The sequence below is a fragment of the Danio aesculapii genome, chromosome 22 (genome assembly GCF_903798145.1).
Source record: "Danio aesculapii chromosome 22, fDanAes4.1, whole genome shotgun sequence".
In the NCBI taxonomy this organism is placed as follows: Eukaryota; Metazoa; Chordata; class Actinopteri; order Cypriniformes; family Danionidae; genus Danio; species Danio aesculapii.
In genome coordinates this window covers 18,329,615-18,335,698 of record NC_079456.1, presented here as the reverse complement: position 1 = coordinate 18,335,698, position 6,084 = coordinate 18,329,615, and the positions used below count along the sequence as shown (strand labels likewise).

The following is a 6,084-nucleotide window of genomic DNA, read 5'->3' as shown; positions in this document are numbered from 1 at the left end:
TGGAACTAAACTATGCAGGACACCGGCCCTCCAGGACCGAGTTTGAGCACCCCTGCATTAGATGTTGGCGAACAGCGTTGGGGAAAGTTACTTTTCAAAATAATGCATTACAATATTGAGTTACTCCCCATAAAAGTAACTAATTGGGTTACTTAATTACTTTTTAAGGTAAGTAATGTGTTGTGTTACTTTTGAGTTGCATTACTTTTCCTTACCTTTGCTGAACTTGATCTCTTTCAGATCTAGCGGAGCTTTTTCTCTTCTTCTTTTAAAAGAAAAGCTCTGCTATTAACAACACACTGTATAACCTTCATTTACCTTTAAAAAAACATTTAAAATATATATATAATTTAGATTAGGGAGACATGGTGGCTCAGTGGTTAGCATGTTCATCTCACAGCAAGGAGATTGCCGGTTCGAGTCCCAGCTGGTTCAGTTGGCATTTCTGTTTAGAGTTTGCATGTTCTCCCTGTGTGTGCGTTGGTTTCCTCCGGGTGCTCCGGTTTCCTAGCTATAGGTGAATTGGATAAACTAAATTGACGGTAGTGTATGTGTGTGAAAGAAAGTGTATGGATGTTTCCCAGTACTTGGTTGCAGCTGGAAGGGTCTCCGCTGTGTAAAACATATGCTGGATAAGTTGGCGGTTCATTCCGCTGTGGCGACCCCTGATGAATAACGCGACTAAGCCAAAGGAAAATGAATGAACTTAGGTTAATGTTATCTTCTGAGAACTTCCTGACCCCAGAGCTATGCATACCATCAGGGGTGGGTTTAACCAATAAGCGAGGTAATCGGCCGCTTAGGGCCCCAGGAAGTCTGGGGGCCCACAATAAATACCTTGAAGTTTCTATGAATTATATATAATAACATTTTCTCTCATATTTTATAGGTTCTCACAAATACAAATTTACCTTAATTAGGACATCTGTGCAAATGTGTCGCCCCAATCCCAATCATGGATCAGTCTGGCAGTCAAATCAGATAAAAATTTAGTCTTAAAAAAACAAATAGTTTAATCATTAGTTTTAGTTGGGAATGAAAGTAAACAAATCTTTTAGAATGTAGAAATTGCGCTAAAATAAAAATGTTGAAAGCAAGAGTGGGTGATATAAGAATAAGACAGCTAAATAAACACAAATACAAGGTGTGCATGTTACTGTAGGACTTCCAGGTCCCGTGGCTCGAATTGCTTAGGGCCCCCAAATAACTAAATCCGTCTCTGCATACCGTATGTACATGTTAATGAAAGTTTAATGCATTTGTTCCCCTTTTCCTTTTCTTCTATGTGTTCAGAATAATGAGAATACTTCCATCACAGAAATGTAAGCCGGAGCCGTCTTGGTTTCTGTCTGTTCCTGCGAGGAGCGCATTCTCTCATCCAGTGCGTGCTTCAATATGACTATGTTCATTTTTAATTCAGTAACTTATTTTTTGAAAGTTATTTATTCCTTCATTAATTTTCTTTTCGGCTTAGTCCCTTTATTAATCTAGCGACCAGACCATCTAAAAAGCAACTCACATTAGGACTCAAATATTATTACTTAATTTTTTTAAGTAATGCGCTATTTTACTTGTTACTTAAAAAAGTAATTTACCCATACAAATAATTTTGTTCACTGCTGACATCTTTAACCTGAAGGAAAAACGAACTTTTTAACTGATTATTATTGTTGTTCCATATTAAGACAAAAGAACATATCTTTGTTGAAAACCGGTAACCATCATACTTTTGTTTTTCCTACCATGGATGTCAATGGCTACAAAAAGAAAACCATACAGCCATCACAATAGGGTTTTACCATGGTACAATGACAAGACAGATATATCGTAGTACAGTGTTTTTGTATAGGCCTACTGAATGTAGGTAAGTACGATAAGCGTTTTCAAGGTATACCGCGGTTTGGAAAAGTCAAGGTTTTAAAACTGCCCAAATTTTCTGTTGTACCGTTCCTGAGGTATGTACAAGATTTTTTTATTTACATTTGTTTTGTTGTTTTTAGGACAACAGTATTTCCAGCAGAAAAGATCTCCAGAGATGCCATTTTAAAATGTAAAGAAATCTGGGTTTTTGAAACTAATGAGGACAGCAGAAGTCAATGATTCATTTAAATTATTTAGCCTGACATGTTTACTGCTGCAAAATATATTAAATCTTTCTCAAAATAAAATATATTGTGATAAATGGAGGAAAAGGGGGGATTTTAGTTTTTACCCAGATGTTTAAAATATATATATATATTAGAGCAGTGAGCACAATACCGTGATACTGTGAAACCGTGAAAATTTTTATCCAAGGTTATTATACCGTCAGAACCTTATACCGGCCCATGCCTACTGAATGTCATCATAAAACTATAATGAATGAAACTACACAGGAGTGTAGCTACCGGGGGGACGGGGGGATACGTCCCCCTCACTTTTAGAGACAGACCATTTAGAAACAGGCGATTAATAATTATATGAACGTATGATCTCATACAGCCGTCCCCCCCACTTTTAAAATGTCTGCTAGGCCCCTGAAACTACATAACATGTGTTGTAATGTGTTACCCCCAACACTGTTTGTGGACTAAAATGCTTGCCCATGTAAATAATTTTGTTCACTGCTGACATTTTTACTTGATGGAAAAACTAACTTTTTAAATTATCATTATTGTTGTTGCATATTAATATAAAAGAACATATCTTAATAATGTTGAAAATATGTAACCATTGACTTACATAGTACTTCCAACATTTTTTAAGTTTCTTCCTTTGTATTAAACAGGAGAAAGAAACTGAAAAATGTTTGTAACCACTTGAGCGTGGGCAAATGTTCAGTAAATTGTAATTATTGGCCGAACTATCTTTTTAATGGTAATCAAGTTTGATAAGGCATTGTTTTCCCTTTAGTAGTCTACTGAGGCCACCTAGTGGTCACCCTTAAGATACTTTAAAGTATGCAAAAGAAAACCCTACAGCCATCACAATGGATTTTACCATGGGACAAGATTAAGATTGATATATCGTAGAACAGTCTTTTTGTAAGGTATAGGCCTACTGAATATCATCATAAAACTATAATGAATAAAACTACAAAGCATATGTGTTATATGGAGAGGTGTGGCAACGTTTAGTTTAATCTGAGAGGGTGATTTTAAATTAGACAGACTCCTCACAGACTAAATTAATCAAATAAAGCTTTTTTTAAATGCTCTAAATAGTGTGGCTTTTAAATGTGTTATATGTATACTCTTTTTTTTTTTAGAAAGAATCTTACCTTTTTTAATCGTGTTTAGTAGAGAATTTATTCAACAACTAGCTTCAGTCAGACGTGTGTGTGTGTGTGTGTGACCACACGCTATTCCGCGTTTTCTCCAATGAGGGCGCTATTAGCCTGTAAGGAAACAAATATAACAAACTAAATATAACAAACTTTTTTAGAGACACGTTTAAGCATTTTCAGTCAAATTACAAACTAAAAAAAATGTAAAAACATTCCTGAAAATTAGAAAAAAAAACAAAATAAGCATCAGTCAACTATTTTATAACTACTGTAATTCTTTCACTCTTTTTTATTATTTCAAGCCTCATGTTTATCTAGTGACATCGAATGGAAAATAAGACCAACATGCCTCTGTTGTGTGTATAGAAACTAGTTTGATGACGAAACTGCCCAACCTGTCTTAAACTCCTCCTCCTGCTTACAGGTACATGGTCAGGTGCTGTAGTAATGCAGGACAATATAACGAAAGCTTTTTAGAAATCTGCAGGTGTCAGGTCCTGTAAGGCCTGCGATAGGGAGTTAACAGTGTATTTTAGGGTTCGTTTTTTAAAGAGGTGCGTAATAAGGTGAGTAAAGTGTTTTTCTCCCTTGCGCTGTTTTGTTTATCGATTGTTTGTGTTGGCCTGGGTCGCATTTCACGTTTTTGCTGCTGTTAACTTAACCTGCTTATGGTCATACACGACTCTGAATTGAAAGTTTAAGGTCGTGTTACTTTTACATCTGCTTTTTTCATTTGAGATTTAGTTTTTGTTTGTTTGTTTGTTCTAAAATCACAGTTTGAGTTTATTTCTAGCTTTGAATACAATTTCCTGTGGTTCTTTTAGGAAGTGTAACGCAATGTTTGCGTTTAGTTTATTTAAACTTGTTGACAGTTCAAATGTGAATTATGTTGTTGGCTTTTGATTCGCCTCATTCATTTGAGAACCAAACATGTGAATACCGTTTTTTCAATTCCGAATCTTTGTTTGTTTTATGAAAGTTGCGATAAAACTTAGTTTTAATGGACTTTTGATAGTTAAATGTGAACGTCGATACATCTTATTTAATCTAATATATGAAAATTAATGTCAACTGTGAATATCGTCATCATAAGATGGCAACGTCCGATTTGTTCGAATCTTTCTTTTGAGTCGAATCTGTTGAGGCGATTCACAAAAAAATTCTGAATGATTCGTACGAAAGTGATTCTTGAGTCAGTATTAACACGTTGAATTAAAAATGTTAATTTAATAAAATCTTTATTAGATTATAATGTCATTTTAAGTGAATTGATAATACTGATGTACTTTAAAATAACATTAAATCTACTTGCGCTTTTTGCGGTTACGGACTCGGATGGTTTTCATTTTTGTTCGAAAGAACCGAGTCGCGAGAACGACGCCAATTTTTAAAACAGTGCTGCAGAAACCAAGTCTCACCTGGCTCTACAGGTTCCGCAACTCATTGGAGTCAATACATGCTTTGTGGTTTCACTGTGGTTTCGAGAATGTGCTTTCCCTCATATCCACATTACTCTTCATCTATGAGAGTCTCAATCTGTGAGTTTCGAATAGAACTATTTAGCATGGTTAGCATAAATGTGACTATTCAGTCCTTAAAATGTCATTGTGGCACAGTGTTTCAAACCAGTATGACTTTGTCTATATTCGGCCTAACAAAGCATTTACACTAAGCTATCGAAATATTCAAAACTTAAATGTTTTATATTTGATATCCCTTGTACAAGGGATAGTTCACCCAAAAACGAAAATTGTCATCATTTACTTCCTCTCAAGTGGTTCTAAACCTTGTTGAGTTTTTTTCTTCTGTTAAACACAAAAAGAAAATATTTAGAAAAATGTTAGAAACCTGTATACTGAATTAGTTACTGTTTTTTTCTTTCTGAAAGTCATTAATTACAGGATTTCAGCTTTTTAATTAAATATCTTCTTTGGTGTTAAACAGAAGAAAGAAGCTCAAAGGTTTATAACCATTTCAGTGTGAGAGAACTTTCACTTTTGATTAAACGATCCCTTTAATTTGAACACTGGTGATCAAAGTATGCAATGTTATTTGTTTGTGAACCTTATTAAAGACATTAAAGAATGTTTATTTATAACATTGAGGGGAACTTTGTCATGTTAGCCAGAACTTTCCCTGTTAGCCGTGTGTGTAGAAACATCATATTCTTTGTTTCTTAATGTCTGTCGTGAAGCAGAGCATTGAGTGTAAACTGAAGAAGTGGGCAGGACCACCCCTATTGGGAGAGCATTTTTAGATACTGAATGAGGGGGAACACCATAACACAACAGCATCTGATATGTGTTCACCATCCCTCCTCCATTTCCTGTCAAGAGTGTTGGGTGTGTGATGATTCCTGTAAACTTGCTACTCTTGGGTTTTTGGGAAAGGCTAGCTTAGATTTGTCACCTCCTGGTTTTGTTTTTGTTCAAGGAGCTCAAGTGTTTTCTGAAGGCAATACAGCTGTAGTGAAAGACTGGATTTTAACAGGTCGCTATGTGGTTGTTAAGGTGATCTGGGTTGTTGATATTGTGATTTTTCTGGCCTTCAGCTATCACACGTGGCTTTTCATTTTCACTTTCTCTTAATCATGTGCTAGCTGAAAAACTTAACATTTCACCCTCATGTTTTGTTGTTGTTATTTTACCATGAACACAACATATATTGTGAAGAATGTTGGTTACCATGTATTTTGTTGTCATTCGCTGCCACTCTATGAACTTAGGAAACATTTTAGAGCTATTAATTCATGAACAGATAAATTAACGCAATAACAGAAGTAATACATTCATTCATTTTTTTTTGGCTTAGTCCCTTTA

At 35.2% G+C, this 6,084-nt stretch overlaps 1 protein-coding gene across 1 annotated transcript in view; it reads left to right on the top strand.

Annotated features, from left to right (window-relative positions):
- The first annotated feature begins 3,692 nt into the window (after nt 1-3,692).
- Nucleotides 3,693-6,084, top strand: part of tjp3 (tight junction protein 3) — a 38,711-nt gene continuing 36,319 nt past the window's right edge. Inside the window, exon 1 of the mRNA XM_056447634.1 lies at nt 3,693-3,831. The gene's annotated coding sequence lies outside the window, so the exon portion shown is untranslated. The remainder of the gene's footprint in view (nt 3,832-6,084) is intronic.